The sequence below is a fragment of the Oncorhynchus kisutch genome, linkage group LG18 (genome assembly GCF_002021735.2).
Source record: "Oncorhynchus kisutch isolate 150728-3 linkage group LG18, Okis_V2, whole genome shotgun sequence".
In the NCBI taxonomy this organism is placed as follows: domain Eukaryota; kingdom Metazoa; phylum Chordata; class Actinopteri; order Salmoniformes; family Salmonidae; genus Oncorhynchus; species Oncorhynchus kisutch.
Window position 1 is genome coordinate 52,009,567 of NC_034191.2, and position 22,111 is coordinate 52,031,677.

At 41.4% G+C, this 22,111-nt stretch overlaps 1 protein-coding gene and 1 long non-coding RNA gene across 2 annotated transcripts in view; both read right to left on the minus strand.

Moving 5' to 3' along the window:
- The window catches only part of LOC109909317 (receptor-type tyrosine-protein phosphatase N2), a 276,630-nt gene that overhangs the window by 251,048 nt on the left and 3,471 nt on the right, over positions 1-22,111 (minus strand). The gene's annotated exons all lie outside the window — the stretch shown is intronic.
- LOC116354779 (uncharacterized) lies at positions 8,634-20,708 on the minus strand. Its single transcript, XR_004204014.1, has 3 exons — positions 20,502-20,708; positions 18,060-18,209; positions 8,634-8,679 (listed from the first exon to the last, which is right to left on the minus strand). It is a non-coding gene; the product is annotated as an uncharacterized LOC116354779 (long non-coding RNA).

Consider the following 22,111-nt stretch of genomic DNA (forward strand, 5'->3'; position numbering starts at 1 on the left):
GCTATAAACGCTAAAAACCCAATCTTACTGAAGCATAGATCCCCTGTTTGGTCTATCCCTCTGTACTGGTACAGATGTACTACTCACCCCACTTCTCTCAGGATTCCTCCCACTTGACCCATCTTCCTCTAGTTTCTTCACTGCCTCTGCATACAACAACTTCTGCACTACTCTAACCCTGGTAACCTCAACCTGCCTCTCTCTCACCGGACATTTCTGATCCCCAGCCCCATGGGCACCACTACAATTAACACATACCGCTTTTTCCCCCATGCTACACATAACTTTGTCTCATGCCCTTCTGAACCTCCCTCCTACACACTGCTGCCACATGCCCATAAGCTTGACACCTGTAACAACATAATGTATTCGGTACAAAAGTTAGCGCGGGATAACTGATATATCCTAGCATCACCTTGTCGGGCAAAGACTCAACATCAAACTTAAAAGAAGAGACAATGACATATTTTTCTCCACTCATGCCATGCTGTCTGCGTCGCATCAAATGACGAGCATCACAAATAGCAGGAATCTTCCGCCTCAGTTGGTCCCCTTTCACATTTACCACTACCCAAGTAAACACTCCTTTCAATGGCACCCTTTTCATGAGAGCAAAACAACTCACATTGCTTGTCCACTTCAACAATTCCACAGCCCCTAACTCCATTTTCACCCACCCTGAAACCACAAATGGATCAGCCAAAAGGCAAGGGTCCACTTTTTCCAAAATGTCTCTCCTACCTTCACAGACTCTTCTTTATCCTGACCCTCGGGCTCTGAGAACTTCACCACACCTACAATACTTCGCCCTCATTCACTTCCATTTCTCTTCCTGTCTTTGATCCAGTGTACATCTCACTCTGCTTACATTTTCTACCATTCTTCTTCATCAAACCATCCACCTTTTTTTCATAAATTTTTAACAAATTCAAGCTCACCCTCTCTCTGCCTCTCTTTTTCCCTCCATAATCCAAGTAGAATTCTCCTGACATTCATCTTGTTCTGGCACTCTCAAGGGCCACCATTCCCCACATGTTCATAATCACAATAATAATCTAAAAATGAATGCAACACTCATATCTCTGTCACTAGCAAACACAGTCATGGGTGGTACTGGTACCTCTAAAATCCACTCCAAAGGCACCCTTGGAAATAAATATGCAAATAAGGCCTTACACCCTACAGTGTTAAAACAGTTCCCCAAAACGTGTTACTGTAAGACCACAGATGACAACACTGAGAAAGTGTTACAGCATCAGTTCTAATAAAGTGTTCATTTAATTCAGAATTTGCAACACCCATGGTGTTAGGGACCCAACACTTTTGGGGTGTTAGTTTATCAACATTTTGAAATGTGACATGGTCACATATAATTTCTTAGAAAGTGTGAAATTTAACACTGTGGTTGTTAAAATTCAGATCTCAAATTTGTTGTGTAGGGTTGCAAAATTCTTGTAACTTTCCCAAAATTCCCTGGTTTTCCAGAAATCATGCATGGAAGTTTCCTGGAAAACGAAGCAGACTGAAATCCTTCAACCAGGATGTTTGGAAAATCTGGGAATTTTGGGGAAAGTCACTGGAATTTTGCAACCATACTCGTAGGCCTGATGTGCCCTGAGGTATGAACTGGGATAAAATGATGCACTTATAACTAAAGGTACAAAATATGACTTTACAGGGTACAGCTACAGTGACAAGTGTTTGTACCCATTTAGGAACAAAACCAAACCTTTTTTTCAGAGTGTAATACAACCAGGCTTGCAAGATGATATGTAATTCCTATTGGAATCCTGTCAGTGTGAGCATATCCAATGTTTAGAATTTTTAAATCACCTTTATTCAGAACGATTGCCAGGGTTGTGAAGACTATGCTATGAGACTACCTAAAGCATCTCAACTGGAACAACCATTTCAGAAATGGGTGCAATACATCCAACTAATACAATGGATTCGTTCACAACATTTAGTAATTTATATTTGAGTAGTTTAAGATTAAGTAATTAATCAATCAATGTACATGCACAAACATAGATACTGAAACAAACAATTCAAAAAATCTACCTGCAATAGAGCATGCTGGTTTTGGTTCAAAGTGATGTGTATGCGCCCTTTATTAGAGTGAAACTAGAACCTCAAAATAAGGCCTTATGAAATATGTATGGTATTGTGTTAAATAGTGATGTTGGAAAAAAATCGATACAGTTACACATCGGGATATTATTTTTTACAATATATCGTACTGTAACATTTGACAATATTGCAATAGTATTTTTGCTACAGTTGGCTATACCTGCACCAAAACGGCAGTATTTTTCCTTTCTACATTGTTTTGCATCTTCTTTTTAAATAGGGAGCCAATTTTTTTCGGGCACTTTCATTTCCATGACTGATCAAAACTCGTTTTCTCATGGCTCTCTCTTCTCCCTCTTCAGCAAACATATCGTGATAAATAAATTTGGAATATAGAATCGTGATAAAACTCACAGTATCGAATCGCAATACATATAGAATCGTGAAAATCACAGCTAAGTATCGTGATAATACTGTATCGTGAGGAAATTCCCAACCATAGTGTTAAATCTTTTTTTTAAATTATGATGACAGATTCACTTCGTGAAGTCGGACTGAAAATGGATGAATGGCAACAACCATGTCTCCGTCACAAACAAATACAGTCATGGGTGGTAAATCCTCTACAATTGGGGAAGGGGAATACTGAAAACTAGCTGTTTTTGGCGGAGAGGTTTGGAACTCCTTCTTATTGGTGGATAGACTAGGCATCCCGCTAGCGGGACAACTTCCAGTGAAACTGGAGGGCAGGCAATTCAAATGAATAATAATAAGAATTATGGATATTAAAATTTGGGAACATACAAGTGTCTAATATCGGTTAAAAGCTTAAATTCTTGTTACTCTAGCAGCACTGTCCGATTTACAATAGGCTTTACAGCAAAAGCATGCCATGCGATTGTTTGAGGACGGCGCCCCACACCAAAAACAATTTCCACCAGCACAGGTTTCATAAATTCACAAATTTTCACGTACTTTTTGAAAATCTTCCTCTGATTTGTCATCCAAAGGGTCCCAGCTACAACATGTAGTGACGTTTTGTTAGATCAATTCTTCTTTATATCCCAAAAGGTCTGTTTAGTTGTCCACTCGTTCAATCCACTCGTTCAACGTGCAGAGAAAGAAATCCAAAAAGCTACCACTAAACTGTGTTAAAACAAGTCAAAATACGTTTATATTTTATCCTCAGGTACCCCAAAATGTAATTAAACTATAATATTTAAAACGGTATGAAGTATGTTCAATAGGAAAATGATATTAGCAGGTGCGTCCTCTTCGTCGTGCACGCATAGACTGATTTCTAAGTCTGTATCCCAGTACTAAAACTCATAATTCTTCCTTGTTTGGGAAGAAACAAGCCCTGAAACCATGAACAAAGATTAATGACATCCAGTGGAAGCCATAGGAATTGCATACTGGGAGCTAGATTACATTTTTTCCCTATACGTTCGAATGGAAGAGCATGGGCTCTCTCAAAAACAAAACGTTCCAGTTGGTTTTTCTTTGGATTTTCTCCAATCATATCTATTGTGTTATAGTCTCCTACATTATTTGAACATTTCTACAAACTTCAGAGTGTTTTGTTTACAATGGTACCAATTGTATGCATATCCTGGCTTCAGGGCCTGAGCAACAGGCAGTTTACTTTGGGCACGTCAGTCAGGCGGAAATTGAGAAAAATAGACCCTAGCCTGAAGAAGTTGTCACAAGGCAGGCCAAAACTCCATCCCACCAAAACAGGCTGAAATTTCAGGCAATCTTCTCAAACAGCTCATACACTAAAAGGGCATGATCATCATTTTCTTAATTTGACAGTATTATAGTGTGGAAATATACAGTACCAGTCAAAAGTTTGGACACACCTACTCATTCATTTTTACTATTTTCTACATTGTAGAATAATAGTGAAGACATCAAAACTTTGAAACAAGACATATGGAATCATGTAACCACTTGTTTTTTAAAATATATTTTAGAATCATCAAAGTAGCCACCCTTTGACTTGATTAAAGCTTTGCACACTCTTGGCATTCGCTCAACCAGTTTCACATGGAATGCTTTTGCAACAGTCTTGAAGGAGTTTCCACATATGCTGAGCACTTGTGGGCTGCTTTTCCTTCACTCTGTGGTCCAACTCATCCCAAACCATCTCAATTGGTTTGAGGTCAGGTGGATTGTGGAGGCCAGGTCATCTGATGCAGCACTCCATCACTCTCCTTTTTGGTCAAATAGCCCTTACACAGCCTGGAGGTGTGTTGGGTTATTGTCCTGTTGAAAAACAAATTATCGTTTCACTAAGCACAAACCAGGTGGGATGGCGTATTGCTGCAGAATGCTGTGGTAGCCATGCTGGTTAAGTGTGCCTTGAATTCTAAATCATTCACAGACAGTGTCACCAGAAAAGCACACCCACACCATCACACCTCCTCCTCCATGCATTACAGTGGGAACCACACATGCGGAGATCATCCGTTCACCTACTCTGCGTCTCACAAATACACGGTGGTTGGAACCAAAAATCGCAAATTTGGACACATCAGACCAAAGGACTGATTTCCACTGGTCTAATGTCCATTGCTCGTGTTTCTTGGCCCACACAAGTCTCTTTTTCTTATTGGTGTCCTTTAGTAGTGGTTTCTTTGCAGCAATTTGACCATGAAGGCCTGATTCACACAGTCTCCTCTCAACAGTTCATGTTGAGATGTGTCTGTTACTTGAACTCCGTGAAGCATTTACTTGGGCTGCAATCTGAAGTGCAGTTAAATCTAATGAATTTATGCAACAGAGGTAACTCTGAGTCTTCCTTTCCTGTGGCAGTCCTCAGGAGAACCAGGTTCATCATAATGCTTGATGGTTTTTGTGACTCCATTTGAAGAAACTTTAAAAGTTAGTTTTAAGACTGACCTTCAAGTCTTAAAGTAATAATGGACTGTCGTTTCTCTTTGCTTATTTGATCTTTTACCAAATAGAGTGTGCAAAGTTCTCATCCAGGCAAAGGGTGGCTACTTATTAATATAAAATAGATTTAGATTTGTTTAACACTTTTTTGGTTACTACATGATTCCATATGTGTTATTTCATAGTTTTGATGTCTTCACTATTATTCTACAATGTAGAAAATAGTAAAAATAAAGAACCTTTGAATGAGTAGGTGTGTCCAAAGTTTTGACTGGTATAAAACACAGGAAAATTACATGTTTGACTGCACTGGGCCTTTAACAATGAAGAATTTGCTGTGCAGTTCTAATCTATATGATTATGTGTACCTGCAAAATCATTACAGCCATAAAGTATTTCATTCCAGTGATGTATCATTTAGTATGCCCCTTCACATGTGGTTGCTGTGCCTTATTTCAACAGGGACAAAACGGATGCTTTGAGGTTGGCAGTGAGTACAGACACCTCCCACAGAGTGCTGTTAGCAACATACTGTATCTCATATCATCCCAAATGGCACCCTATTACCTTAATAGTGCACTACTTTTGACCAGGGTCCAAAGAGCTACTGTCAAAAGTAATGCCCTATAAAGTGAATAGGGTGCCATTTTGGACCTTTTATTATCATTATGGCTTCTTCCAAGGACACTCTCCTCTGCAATTACTCAGCCCCCTAAAAATGAACAGTGCAGCAGGTAGGTGACAGCAAGGAAGTGTAATAACATGTGGTGACGTTGGACAAAGAACAGTGCTTAGTGAGGATCAAGGAAAGGGAACATAACCTGGAGGCAAATTAGCCTCACTCTACTAATGTAAGCACCTTGTATCATTATACTGTAACACTGAGCCTAAAACTGGGGAAATGTTCCTAAGGCAAGACAATTTTTAACTCAAAAGGTTTGTTTCTTAAAAGGAACCTCTCATGACAAGCCATATATGATGCAAATCATCTTCTTATCATTACACAATCATTCATGCTCTCCTTTTAACTTACATACTGTATAGGCTTATAGTCAACAAGGTTGTTTCTCTTTAATAAATCATGATAAGATGCCCAACTTTGCATTTCTATTACCATACTCTAATACCCCAGTCTTCTTTTTGCTCCTGTAAATCACCTTCATAACTCACCATGATTAATCACCTCCTGCTGAAATGGCCCAGTGACATGCATGACATTGAGGTCAAAACATTGATTGAATAGGACCCTAGCACCCTTGAACCACTGGCCACATGGAACGGTGTGGTCAAACATTTCCTGAGAGTTCCCAGAAATTCTGGGGAGGTCAGGGACTCTCCAGGCAAAATTACTCTATAAATAAAATATAGCAGCACACAACTGAGGCCCCTGAAACAGGCAGGTTGACTTTTTGCCTGACCCGTTGAATGATATGATTTTCTTCCCCGTACTGTGGTGTGATTGGGTTTTTAAGTCGAGAGCGAGCAGCTCTGAGGTGTACGAAAGCCTCCACATTCTCTCTCCACTAGGCTTGCTTATCACATGATTCCTCCTCAGGGATCCTCTGTAACCTTCCATCTAAAAAAATATACCCATTAAACCTGTTCAATTTTAAAAAGTGTATCGCCGTGGTACTATTTTCACAAGCATGTGGTGAATTTTCTAAACTCTTAGTACAAAACTGCAAATTGGTAACACATGTAACACAGCCAGTCTTACATTCAACACTTTTCATTGTGCATTCATTTTGTTTGTAGACATCTTTCACCACACAACCATTGATCCAAATGATAAATGTACCATTAAATATGAGAACATTTGTCACGACTTCTACCGAAGGTAACTCCTCTCCCTGTTCGGGCGGCGCTCGGCGTCGCCGGTCTACTAGCCGCTACCGATCCCTTTTTCTTTTTCTGGTTGTTTTGTCTGTGTTCCTTTTCACACCTGGTTTTCAATTGCTTTGATTTCTGTTGGTATATAGGGCACCTGTTACCTGCCGTAATTCGTGCAGGATTAGACTTGTGTGTATTGCGCTCGAGTGTATTTGATGTTTGTTCGCTATTACGCACGTGTATGTAAAGTGTCGGAACTGTGTTTGTTTCTCCGTGAGTATTCGAGAGCGTAGTTTTGGGATTTTTTTCTGTGCCGTTTGTATTGGTGGACTATATTATTAAAACACGCTTCTCAGACATCCCTGCTCTCCTGCGCCTGACTCCTAGACCTCTCACCAAGACGCATGTTATCACAACATTGGTTTAATCACCAAAACACAACATAATATCTTCTCAATTGAGTTATTTTATTAACCATTTAATCCAACAGAAAAAATATAAGATACATGTTTAAAAATTGCCATTTCAATGTAGTATGTTACAGTAGTGTAAATTACAGTACATTACACTGTTTTCACATTAGGTAATACTACCCATTTTAAAAAGTCTGAAGATCACATTTCCATAATTTCTATCCCATATCTGATCAAAGGTGTGGTGACATCTTTCACAATGTAATCAAATTAAATAAATAAAAGAAACAATGTTTAGAACGCTCTAGTTTGTTTCAAGCCTGTCTTTGGCATTTGGTCATAGGTTCTCATTGAAATCACAGTAAATATCCTCCTTGTTCTTGCACCTGGGAAAAAAAAAAACTTTTGGCATGGTGAATCCAAGCCTGATATACAGTAGGTCTGGATTGAAATAATAATTAATAATAATCATCCATGGCCTGAATGAGGGTGGTACGGTCATGGTGATGGCAATCACACACTTACTACCTGTATTGTAACTGTGTATTGTACTTATGTATTGTAGTGGTCCTGTATGTGGCTCAGTTCATAGGAGCATGGCAATAGCAACACCAGTTTTGGTAGGTTCGATTCCCACTGGGGTCACATACCAAAATGTGTGGACTGTTGTCACTTTGTCTGCTTCGTAAATGGCATATATTACTGTATTGGCCAATTTAATTTTAGTGAAGCTGTGTAAAACCTATTGGTTTACCAAACGTTTAATTGATCAAGTCTTTATCTGCTTTATCTTGGCCAGGTCGCAATTGTAAATGAGAACTTGTTCTCAACTTGCCTACCTGGTTAAATAAAAGGTCAAATAAATAAAAAAGTAAGAGGAGTCCGATTGAGTAATAGTCAAATGTATTTTAACTGAAGAGGAGAAAATAATCATATCAAAAGTAATGTAAGCATTGCATTGTGAAAGGCAATTATCTTATATGAACATGTATTGCAATGTGAAATGTGTATTTCTAGATGAAAAACTGAAGTTTGGTGAAAAAGTGACCATATGGTTTTGTGCGTTGTCCTTGTCAATTGCAAATGTCCTCAAGAGTTTTCAAACCACTGCCTTTTTCATTATCGGTTTTGTACAAAGAGGTGTGAAAATGTACCACATACTTGTGAAAATTGCACCAAAGAGATAAAAACTGTAACCTATTATTATTAACACCATATCATCATATCATACTGTCATGACACAAGGCGAGACCCAGATGCAGACACAGGAGGCAGATGGTTGGAGACTTACAATGTTTATTAATCCAAAGGGGTAGGCAAGAGAATGGTCGTGGACAGGCAAAAGGTCAAAACCAGATCAGAGTCCAGGAGGTACAGAGTGGCAGACAGGCTCGTGGTCAAGACAGGCAGAATGGTCAGGCAGGCAGGTACAGAGTCCAGAAACAGGCAAGGGTCAAAACCGGGAGGACTAGAACAAAGGAGAATAGCAAAAAGCAGGAGAACGAGAAAACCGCTGGTTGACTTGGAAAAACAGACAAGACAAACTGGCACGGAGAGACAGGAAACAAGGGATAAATACAAATGGGGGAAATCAGCAACACCTGGAGGAGGTAGAGACAATCACAATGACAGGTGAAACAGATTAGGGCGTGACAATTATATTATATAGTATTTTTTACCCAATATCTGTTAGAACACAATCTGATACAACTGATTCAAAAGAAAGCCAATACAATACCAAAACCAAAGCAGGAAGGTCTGTCACACCCTGACCATAGTTTACTTAGTATATTTCTATGTTTTGGTTGGTCAGGGTGTGAGCTGAGTGGGCATTCTATGTTTCATGTCTAGTTTGTCTATTTCTATGTCTGGCCTGATATGGTTCTCAATCAGAGGCAGGTGTTAGTCATTGTCTCTGATTGGAAACCATATTTAGGTAGCCTGGTTTTCACTGTGTGTTTGTGGGTGATTGTTCCTGTCTCTGTGTTTGCACCAGATAGGACTGTTTCAGTTTTCGTTACGTTCTTTGTTTTGTATTGATTCGTGTTTTTTACGTTTGTTTATTAAACATGGATCGCAATCTACACGCCGCATTTTGGTCCGACTCTCCTTCACCACAAGAGAACCGTTACAAGGTCTTAATTTTTTTTTTTTTACTGATGAAACATTACATAAAACAACTAATATTATGGCCATTATCTACTACAGTATGTATACTCTAGTTAAGTGCTTACTCTACAGTACACTGAATAAAATGAAGGTTCTTAAATGGTTCTTCTTCAGCTCTTAAGGTTCCTTGGAGAACTCCAAAAAAAAAAAAAAAACATAAGTTAAGTGGGGAGTTCTTGAAGTGGCAGCTACATTTTTTCAGAATTCTGAAAGGTTCTTGAACTGTATGGAATCCTGCAGCCAATTGGTCAGAGTTAACTAGTGTTGACCTTTCAGTCTAACATTTAAAGTGTTGATTCAAGAGTTACATTAACACTGTAAAGAGTTAAATAAACACTCAGCGATGTAAAATAACCCCAGTTTTCATCTTTTTTTAATGAATGCTTAAACACTAACACTGATTCTTGAAGCACTATCTCTGAAACCATTTACACTTCTAGCCAATGCATTTACCAAGTGTGCCAAACTGAACATTCTCAGCTTTACACTCAGTTTGTAATTTTATAACACACTTTTTGCAAAACTGTAAACATTGGTCTCTGCATTGCTACACTATTTCGCCAATTCCCTTTCCACATTGACACATGTGAAAACACCTTTAGATAATGAGTTCACTTACGAATCAGAGCTTGAGCACTATAAATAGGCCACAGGTAAACATTTGGTTTGGACAACAATGGAGGCCAATATTGGTCAGAGAGTAAGAGGGGTGAGAACTAGAGGAGGATGAGGAGGATGAGGAGTAGGATGAGGAGGTGAAAAAGTAAAAGGAGGACGGGGGAGAGGAAGGGGAGTCAGGAACACAATAACTGATGAAATCAGAGTGACTATGGTTGACCATGTTGTCAACCATGGGATGAGCATGAAGGAGACTGGGAAACGGGTTCAACCAAATCTGAGCCGCTATACTGTTGCAGGTATCATCTGGATATTTCGAAATGAGAACCGGTAAGTAACTGTAAGTGCTGTAGTCTTACTGGTACAGTAATATGTAATGTACTTTCATAATGAGAAGGATCTTCACTAAAACCATTCAAATGTTTTTACAGAACTGCAAGAAAACCAGTATCTGGTGGAAGAGGTCGACTGTTCACCCAAGAGCAGGAGACCCACATTGGTCATTGCAAATAATTGCATCGGACTGCAGGACCACATAATAGCAGATAACACCATATTCCAAAACGTCAACAGAGTGAATCTCTCTGCACTGTCTCGTCTACCCGAAACGCAATAGAATTAGGATGAAGCAGCTGTACAGAGTCCCTTTCGAAAGAAACTCAGACCGTGTAAAACAACTGAGATATGAATATGTGCAGGTAAGCTATATTATCATTGGTATTGGATCTGGAAGTGTATGGTGCTACATAATATTGACTGATCCCTGTCTTTTCATACTGTGCTACATTGTTTTTGTCTTACATTGTTTTGTCCATACTTTACACATTTGGATACCTGTGTGTATGTGTGTTTACTACATGTATGACAAAACTTTATTGCAAACTGCTATGCCCTGCTCACAGAAAAAGAAAAAGCCACAAATGTTTTTCATTTAAACTATCAGTGCGTAGTTGGTGCTTCGTGTGCTTATTCAAATGATGGTTTGTGTGTATTGTATTGACGCAAAAAACACATTTTTTTAAAGAGTTTGAAGAGTTTTGCAAGAATTGTTTGCTTTTGCAAGAGATGTATAATGTTTTGCTGGATTGGTGTGTAGAGTTTTGCAAAAATAACCTATAGTTTCAAAGATAGTCCCTAAGCAATCAGAAAAAAAATGTAATAAGAAGATTTGAACCAAAACTGTGACCCTATTATCATATTTCCTAGCATGCTCTATTGTAGGTTGATTTTTAGAATTGTTCGTTTCCCGCGGTAGATGAAGACTTCTGACTGGAGATGGACTTATCCCAGAATGCCCCGGGTTGGAAGCAAAGTTGGGAGAAGAGAAATATTGGGACAGGGACAAAGAAAGGTGGATCGCTGAGGAGGAATGGAGGGGAAAAAAGAGGAGAAAGAGGTCAAAGAGAATAAGAAAAGCAGAGGTTGGATTTGAATTTTAGGCAGATGGTGATCAAATCAGAGATGGTGTCCAATAATATTGGTGTCAATTGCAAACAGAGTGAGCAGTGCACCCGACCAATTTCTGGAGGTGAAATGGAAGTGAATGAGGGCGAGTTAAGTGAGGTGGAAGGTGTGGTGAATAGCTCGGAGCCTGAGTTTGGCATCGATTGACATGATAAAGAAGAATCTGATCCAGTAAGAGTGACATTTTGTTGAGAAAGTGGATCCTTGCCTTTCGGCGGATCCATTTGTGGTTTCAGGGCGGTGGGAAAGGAGTTGGGTGCAGTTGAATCAGTGAAGGTAACCTAGGTAACCTGTAGTGGACTTGTGATATGCGTTTGTGTTTCTTCTGACCAGATGGAGCGGGCACTCCGTGTCACGTAACTTGGATCAAGATCTATTTCTTGCTTTGATCTTAGAAATAGGGCACCATTGAAAGAAGTGATGTCTAAGGTAGCGTTAAGTGTGGAGGTGGAGCAATTGAAGTTGAAGATTCCTGGTGTTTGTGGTGCACGCCGTTTGGTGCGCACGCAGACCATGTGGTGAGAGTGGTGAAATAGAAGAGTCACTTTCAGTCATTTTGAGTTTTGAGTCAGTTATTCTGAGTGTTTGTGGCGAATCCAATGTGTTATTTCAGGAGTCATGTTGCAACAGTGTGTAGGAGGGAGATTCCAAGATGTGGGAAATATGCAAGAGGGTATGGGACAGAGGATTGTGTAGTTTCGGTGGATAAAGTTGTGTGTGTCAACTGTAGGAGTGTCCATGATGCTGGGGATCGGAAATGTCCGTTGCGAGAGAGGGTGGTTGAGGTAGCTAGTCAGAGTAGTGCAAAAGGTGTCGTATTACGAGGAAGTGAAGAAAGTAGAGGAGGATGATTCAAGGGTTAGGGATCCTGAGAGGATCCTTGTGAGTAGTAGATCTGTGCCAGCACAGCGGGATAGGCCAACGAGTGATGAATGCTTTTGTAAGGTTGACTTCTTAGCGTTCATAGCAATGGTTATTAACTGTACTGCAGAAATGGATTGGAAATCACAGAAAATAACAGTGTGGTGGCAGCTGCAGATAAATATTTGGGTATAAGAGATTTGACTTCAGAAGTGTTACAGGGTGTGTTGAGTGGTGGTGTCCCATCCTCCTATGCCGTTTGCATGGTGCTGGAGCAGATAGGGTCTAAGTAGTGGAATGGGGTAATGGATTTTTAATGAGTGTAATGGTTAGTTTGAAGGGTGTTATATTTTTGTTTGTTTGCGTATCACAAAGTATAATGGATTTGTATTATCCAGTTCGGGGTGGTAATGCAACATATTGGATGCCAACCACTGTTAATGTCACGACATCCGCCAAAGTTGGTCCCTCTCCTTGTTCGGGCGGCGTTCGGCGGTCGACGTCAGCAGGTGCACAAAGCCCTCCTTTGTTAGTAGAGGAGCACGTCCAGCAGCATGCGACCATGTTGCATAGTCTCGGCACAGCCATGGATCACGTGCTGCAAACAATGGAGCGATGGGAGAGAGGAGGTTGTCCAGCATCCCCATCATCATCACAACAACCCACACCGCTGTCCACCCCTCCTTCACCTGGTCCCAGTGGGATTCGGCTCGCGCTCCCGAGGGAATATGATGGGACGGCTGCCGGGTGCCAGGGGTTCCTACTCCAGCTGGAGCTCTACCTGGCGACCGTCCATCCGGCTCCTTCAGGACACGAGAGAGTGTCCGCCCTCGTCTCCTGTCTATCCGGGAAGGCTCTGGAGTGGGCCAACGCCGTATGGAGGAGGGACCACTATGAGGATTTCACCTGCCGCTTCCGGGGGGTTTTCGACCATCCGCCAGAGTGTAGAGTGGCAGGGGAACGATTGTTTCACCTAAGGCACGGGACGAGGACCACACAGGACTTTGCTTTGGACTTCCATTCCCTGCACCATCTCTGCTGGTCGGTGCTGGGGAGATTCCTCAGGGAGTCGAGGCAGCAGGCAGGGCACTGTCGTGTCACCCCAGGTGAGTAGGCACCAGACTCACCCAGAGCCCCCTGTTGCTCACATGTTTGTGTTTATAGAATTTCCTGAGTTTTCCCTTCCCAGCATAAGACGCTAGTAGATTCAGGCGCAGCTGGGAACTTTATTGACCGTTCATTTGCCCATAGTTTAGGGATACCCATTGTGCACGCCGTAGATAGTCGACCATTAGGGTCAGGGCTGATTAGGGAGGCCACCGCTCCACTATGCATGGTTACGCAGGAGGGTCTTGAGGAGAGAATCAGTCTCTTCCTTATTGATTCTCATGCATTTCCCGTGGTGCTGAGCCTACCCTGTTTGACCTATCATGACCCCACTATTTCATGGCAACAGAGGGCTCTCAAGGGATGGTCACGAAAGTGCTCAGGGAGGTGTGTAGGTGTTTCCATCGGTGGGTCTTGTTTTCTGTAAGAAGAAGGCGACTCAACTACCACCCCATCGATGGGGGGACTGTGCGATAAACCTCCTGGTAGACGCAGCACTTCCCAGGAGTCACGTGTATCCTCTGTCACAGGTGGAGACGGCGGCTATGGAAACATATGTCTACGAATCTCTGGGGCAGGGATACATTCGGCCTTCCACTTCACCTGCCTCCTCGAGTTTCTTTTTTGTGAAGAAGGATGGAGGTCTGCGCCCGTGTATTGACTATCGAGGTATCAATCAGATCACTCTGAGGTACGGCTACTCGCTGCCTCTCATAGCCAGTGCGATCGTGTCAATGCACGGGGTGCGCTTCTTCACAAAATTGGATCTCAGGAGCGCTTACAATCTGGTGCGTATCCGGGAGGGGGACGAGTGGAAGACGGCATTTAGTACCACCTTTGGGCACTATGAGTGCCTCGTCATGCCGTACGGGTTGATGAATGCTCCATCAGTCTTCCCAGCATTTGTAGATGAGATTTTCCGGGACCTGCACGGGCAGGGTGTAGTGGTGTATATCGACGACATTCTGAAATACTCCGCTACACGCGCCAAGCATGTGTCCCTGGTCCGCAAGGTGCTTGGTCGACTGCATGACCTGTACGTCAATGCTGAGAAATGTCTGTTCTTCCAACAGTCCGGACAGTAAAAGCTATGATATTCAGGCCACCGTATTAGGGTAAAACTAGGCCTTCAAAATAAGGCCTTATCAAATAAGTATTGTTTTAAATAATATAATGTTTATGATAACATATTCACTTCTGGGAACTCTATAATGCACTCAAAAGGCACCCTGGGAAATATCCAAATAAGGCTCATCTCCCAAACATTTCTGGTTTGGGATTTGTGTGTGGTTCTTAAAGAACCATCCCATGTAATGTTCTTCAGAGAGCCTAAAATTGTTACCCTATGGCATCACTCTAAAGAACCTTATTTGGTTATTTTGAGAACTTCCACCTTTATTTTTTAACAGAGTAGTGTGGCTCAGTTGGTAGAGCATGGTGCTTGGTGCAGGATAGGATAGATAGTAGGTCTAATTCCTGCTACGGCCACGTATACATAAATGTAAGCACGCACTACTGTAACTCGCTTTGCATGGGATACAACTGGTTCTTATGAGCTAACCACAATTGAATCCTCACATACCAATACTGGTGTTTATTGAAAGCTGAATACCGGGTGTTAGAATCATGTCTGACACTCTGGCTCTGTCTGACAGGAAGTTATTTTGTTTCTACGGTGCATACTGAAATGGCCCAGAGTGTTAATCAATAGCGCTAGCAAATCCATTACTGCATTTAATCAGGCCTGGAATTGCAGAGATGAATTCCTCTGTCCGGCCGCCATATCGGGACGGGATCACAGTGTCCTGAATGCTTATTAGCGCATTAGTGTCCTCATTATACACAGTGACACCGCCGTACAGGACTGACCTTGTGAGTGACCTCCTCTAATCAGTTCCCTCTAATTTACACTTAATACCAGGACACAGTCCCCCTGAAGCAAGATAGTCAGGAGGAATGATACTGACATACCTGAAAAATGTCCCTGTATAGGTCCCAAATGGCAACCTATTCCTTATTTCATGCATAAATTACAGAAGGTTCTGGTCAAAAGTAGTGCACTACATAGGGAATATGGTGCCATTTGGGATGTAGCCCTATCACAATTCTGTGTGCTAAATCTTGATAGTAGATCCCAAATATTCCCAAAGGTTGGCTACCATAAAGAAGGTTCTTACCCACAGTAATAAGTGATACTTTTCCATAGATGTGTTATTGGATTGATTTGATTTTGTTCTATCATCATCATCATCATCAATGTCTATGTTCTTAGAGCACCCAACAACTTCCTGAAAGTAAAAAGATTCCTCGAGAACACCTGATCAGTTATGAGCCTGGTGTTTTTTAGAGTGCCAGAGTGTCATCTGGGTGCTATCCATTAGGCACCAAACGGAAGAAAATGGACTGAAACAGGGAGGGAATACCTGAACTTGTCCAATAACAAACACTCGTTTTAGTTTTCCATTGCAAAGCATTTTGCTGCGGTGTGCCCTAATGAATACAACACAGTTGTTCTCCACCTGTCTCTGTCTACTCCTAAAGGGAAGAATTTAGCCCTGACCTCAATTTAGCCCTGACCTCACCGAGAACACTCAGAACAGAGCGTCCTCTCCCCAAAAAGCAGCTGGCGAATATGTCCCCACTAGTGTCTCTGAAATAATTAAATCATAAATATTCCCTCCTTTCACAGCCGCTTTGCTCTCTCTACCCGTCTCAATAACCACTCAATGTCAATATACACTGTAGTCTTCAGAGCATTTGCTCTGTTTCATAGCAGTGGCTTTGCTTCATCTGCCATCACACCATCCATGGCAGAGTACCAAAGCTCTGAATATGCAGCCTGCTTTAGAGGTTTTACTGCTAGTCAAAATCCAATCAAATAAAAGTTTATTGGTTGTGTATACAGAATTGCAGGTGCTATAGCAGGTGCAGCAAACATGCTTTATGTTTCTAGCTCCGACAGTGCAGTAGAATATCTTTCAAATACAATATCACAAATAAAAAAATTAAAAATCGAAACAAGAAATAACAATCCAAAGAGAGTGAGCATGTGTGAGAAAGTACTACATCTCAAAGGCTGACTCAGAATCCCATCTGCCCTTTTATGACTCATGACTATAGAGAAGTATATTGAGCAGGACTTCCATTGGTTCCATTTCCAAATCCAATATTGGATTATACTGCATTGTAATTCATATTGAAAAATGAATGCTGCAACAGCTGTATCTCGGTTCGGTGCAACTAAACAAGGTCTATCATAACATGTTCCTCGTTAGTCGGAATCAATAACCATTTATTACACTGGAGAACAGGCGCAAGCTGAAAATGTTGAACATGATGTTAGATAGATTACACTCCAATTGAACGCGGCAGCTGTCGGCATTTTAAATATATGAAAACAGGCTTTGCAAATGACAGACCAACTGCTCAGTGATCATCATTTCACCGTAGAGCATAATATAATTTGCTTTCCATTTGAATGCGTGTGTAAAGAAGGGTATTATTGTCTGATTAATAACAACTCATGCGGTCTGTCACTTACACTGGTTCCTTTAGCTCATTTACCCATTAATTAGGTAGATCATTCAAAACAGGTGTCCCATTTAAAGATGTCAACCAAGGTTGATAGGGGACACACAGGCTAATTACTTCCCAAATGCCATCCTGTAGTGTAATAGAGTGTCATTTGGGAGGTAACCTGAGACATGCTTCAGCCCAGCTTTCATACACTGGAAAAACAGGATAATGCTGCAAATTTACAGTGAAACTCTCCCTGAAATCTAATTGTAAGAAAAACAATACATTTGTACATAAAATACATTTATTAAAATTGGTAAGAGAGTGAGGGAGTTCAAAATTGGGATTCGGATCTATGATCAGATGCAACTCTTTTTTTTTTTTTTTTTTTTTTTTCACCTTTATTTAACCAGGTAGGCTAGTTGAGAACAAGTTCTCATTTGCAACTGCGACCTGGCCAAGATAAAGCATAGCAGTGTGAGCATACAACAAAGAGTTACACATGGAGTAAACAATTAACAAGTCAATAACACAGTAGAAAACAAAGGGGGAGTCTATATACAATGTGTGCAAAAGGCATGAGGAGGTAGGCAAATAATTACAATTTTGCAGATTAACACTGGAGTGATGAATGATCAGATGGTCATGTACAGGTAGAGATATTGGTGTGCAAAAGAGCAGGAAAGTAAATAAATAAAAACAGTATGGGGATGAGGTAGGTGAAAAAGGGTGGGCTATTTACCAATAGACTATGTACAGCTGCAGCGATCGGTTAGCTGCTCAGATAGCTGATGTTTGAAGTTGGTGAGGGAGATAAGAGTCTCCAACTTCAGCGATTTTTGCAATTCGTTCCAGTCACAGGCAGCAGAGTACTGGAATGAAAGGCGGCCAAATGAGGTGTTGGCTTTAGGGATGATCAGTGAGATACACCTGCTGGAGCGCGTGCTACGGATGGGTGTTGCCATCGTGACCAGTGAGCTGAGATAAGGCGGAGCTTTACCTGAGCTGAGATAAGGCGCAGCTCTAATGGGGTAAGGGGGTTCAGACAGGTGACAATGGACAAATCAAGCTGGTGTCGTGTTTGTGTGTGTGTGTGTGTGTGTGTGTACTTACCTCACTAGAGGTCTTCATTCAAAGTCAGTGAGCTCTTGGAAGAATGGGGCAATGGAGAGGTTGAGAACAGTTGGCTTTCTCTGGGCCACCTTCTCATGTAATTTGTCCCATCTTCAGGTTTCATCATCTTGATTGATTCGAACCAGGAACCTGTACAGCCATATCCAATATGGTTTATGAAATCAATTGAGGTATTGAAAAACATACTAAAAAGACAGCTAGATACACCTACTTCAAACCCTAGCTAACTAATAAAACATTGCAAGAGCCTACACAATACCACCAATTTTTTTTCCAGCTTATTTTACCAGACATTGTAATTTCTTTCTGTGCCACCAAATATTTGCTTACTACTGGTAAAGTGAACAGGTTTAGCGAATACTGTAACATTATGGAACAATGTTGTTTAAATTAAACAAATGGTTAGTTGGGAGAGGCTAAAAGGACACTCCTGGCCTGCAAAACAATGACTTAGCCTACAGTGCCTTTGGTAAGTATTCAGACCCCTTGACTTTTTCAACATTTTGTTACGTTACAGCCTTGTTCTAAAAATGATTTTAAAAATTAAAAATAAATCACACATGATGTTTAAATAGGTATTCAGACCCTTTACTCAGTACTTTGTTGAAGCACCTTTGGCAGCGATTACAGCATCAAGCCTTCTTGGGCATGACGCTACAAGTTTGACACACCTGTATTTGGGGAATTTCTCCCATTCTCTGCAGATCCTCTCAAGCTCTGTCAGGTTGGGTGGGGAGCATTGCTGCACAACTATTTTCAGGTCTCTCTAGAGATGATCGATGGGGTTCAACTCCGGGCTCTGGCTGGGCCACTCAATGACATTGAGACTTGTCCCGAAGCCACTCCTGCGTTGTCTTGGCTGTGTGCTGAGGGTCGTCCTGTTGGAAGGTGAACCTTCACCTCAGTCTGAGGTCCTGAGCGCTCTGGAGGAGGTTTTCATCATTGATCTCTCTGTACTTTGCTCTCTCATCTTTGCCTCTATCCTGACTAGTCTCCCAGTCCCTGCCGCTGTAAAACATCCCCACAGCATTATGCTCCTACCACCATGCTTCACCATAGAGATGGTGCCAGGTTTCCTCCAGATGTGACACTTGACATTCAGGGAAAATAGTTCAATCTTGGTTTCATCAGACCAAAGAATCTTGTTTCTCACGGTCTGAGAGTCTTTAGGAGCCTTTTGGCAAACTCCAAGCGGGCTGTCAGGTGCCTTTTACTGAGTGGCTTCCGTCTGGCCACTCAACCATGAAGGCCTGATTGGTGGAGTGCTGCAGAGATGGTTGTCCTTTCGGAAGGTTCTCCCATCTCCACAGAGGAACTCTAGAGCTCTGTCAGAATGACCATCGGGTTCTTGGTCACCTCCCTGACCAAGGCCCTTCTCCAGCTCTAGGAAGAGTCTTGGTTCTAAATACTTATGTAAATAAAGTATTTCAGTTTTTGATTTTTTAAATTAATTTGTAAAAATGTCTAAAAACCTGTTTTTGCTTTGGCATTATGTGGTATTGTGGGTTAATTGCTAAGAACATATATATTTAATCAATTTTTGAATAAGGCTGTAATGTAACAAAATGTGGAAAAAGTCAAGGGGTCTGAAAACTTTCCGAAGGCACTATATGTTGTGCAGCTGAGAGCCGAGTGCACAGAATCACACAGAGTTGTGACAGCTAATTAGGACACTGTCTCTCGGTGTTGTTACCGTTCAAGCTTGTGTGGGCTGCTATCCCACTTGAAATATAATCCTGGGGGGGGGGGGACATTGTGCACGTTACTAGCTACTGCCCGGCAACCCTGATATGCTGCCCAGTGGAAAGCACCTTCGGTCAGCACACACCTCGATACAACACAGAAACACTGGTCATTCGCGTCGGCTTTAGCGGCTCGTTAGTAGTTTAATGGTCCAAGACTGGTTTTTGTGTAAAATGCCCGTCAATCCGAAAAATATATTTCACACCGGTAATATCTTTTGAACTGCTAGAAACAAGACCTTCGGTCAGTACACACCTCGATACAACACAGAAACACTGGTCATTCGCGTCGGCTTTAGCGGCTCGTTAGTAGTTTAATGGTCCATTGACTGGTTTTTGTGTAAAAGGCCCGTCAATCCGAAAAATATATTTCACACCGGTAATATCTTTTGAACTGCTAGAAACAAGACGCTTTGTCTGTAGTAATGGTGATAACTTAACTGTCATGAATCTGCGCTCAGTTTATTCTCCATGGCACCCACGCTGTGGTACAGCGTGGCCATTCGCAACAATTATTTGGAAGTTTTTTTTCCTAGGTCTCACAGCAAGACATTTACGAGCATTTTGGAGCAGACCGAAACGATTGCTAACCTAGCTAGCTAGCTAGCTGACAAAGAACACATGCAGTAATTCAACGTTGGCTAGAAATAGATACTTGTAAACAAGTCAAAGTACGTACCCAGTAGCTGCTGAAAATATTCTTCTATTTCACAGCGGCTTCAAAATACTAAAATAGTCTGTGTCTCAACTGACAGCATGAGGTTGGCACCTGAAATGGATCATTTGTAGGCAATTACACTGTCGAGGAGGCATACGCTATTACTGTAAACAAACACAGTGTGTTATAGTCATTTTTACAGGCTTCCAATTCCAACAGTTTTTTCAGCATAATGCAGTGCAATCTACAGTATTAATGCATTTTCAGTATTTAATATGTAATATGTAATGTAATATTACTGTGCATTCTAGTGTTTTGCTGTTGAAATTACAGAAACGTCTTACAGTGTAGTTAAAAGAATACAACTAGACATCCGGACTGAGACTGCTAGGCTAGCTAGAAGTGATAGTTAGCTAGATGACGAGCGACAAGAGCTAAACGTTGTAACTTTCTATAAAGCATTATTAAACCTTGTTAAAAAAATATATTACAAGTTGTGATCTTTAACCCTGAGACATTCTCTTTCACACACCTGTGTCTACATCTTTCTCAGTGACCTCTGAGAGGAATAAAAACAAGGACAACACTGGGGTGCCGTGGCAACAGGGGAACTACCAATGAAAACATAGCAATGAGGCAAAGTTTTCCCTAGGTACAGATCTATGATCAATTCCCCTTTCCCAATCCTAACCTTAACCATTAAAGGGGGAAATGCAAAACTGACCCATTATCAGCATCTAGGGGCAACTTCACCCTGCCTGCACCTGAAAACACACAAGCAACAGCAAGAAAACAAAACGTAGTTAAGGTGGGGTCTTTATTGGGTTTCATATGGGAAGTAGCCTACCTTGGGAGGATATCTGCAGGGGAGGCTCCTCAGAGGAGGAAAGGGAGGACCATCCTCCTCAGTAAATGTCATAAAAATAAAAATTGCAAAACATTTAAAAAGTAATCATTTTTAGATAAAACTATGGTAAATATAATCACATCACCAAATCATTTATTAAAACACACTATTTTGAAAAGAAGGTCTACAGTAGCCTTAATTAACAGCACTCTGTAGGGTAGCACCATGGTGTAGCCGGAGGACAACTAGGCTCTGTCCTCCTCTGGGTACATTTATTTCAGTACAAAACCTAGGAGGCTCATGGTTATCACCCCCTTCCATAGATTTACACAGTAACTTTGATCATTTCCAGAGGAGGTCCTCCAACCTATCAGAACATTCACCACATGAGCTGACATGTTGTCCACCCAATCAAAGGATCAGAGAGATGCAGGCAAGAGTGTGCAAGGCAAACAAGTATTGGATGTCACTGTCTGTTGCCTCAAATGTCTTGACCTGTGTGCACCTACATTGTAAACTTTCATTCATAGGCTCGGTTGTAGCAACCTCATGATGGGAATAGGGAAAATTCAAGTATCATGTAGTATCCTAAACCTATCGCTGTCAGCCAGTCCATAGCACATTTGTCATCCAAAATGCTGTAAGAGAAATAAGGCCATGCTCATGAAAAACAATCATCATATTAAACGGCACTGACCATCATTGTATCTGAGCCAATCCAAAAATAAACACACATATTGTACCCACATCTCTATCCACCAACCATTCATGTCACATCTCTATC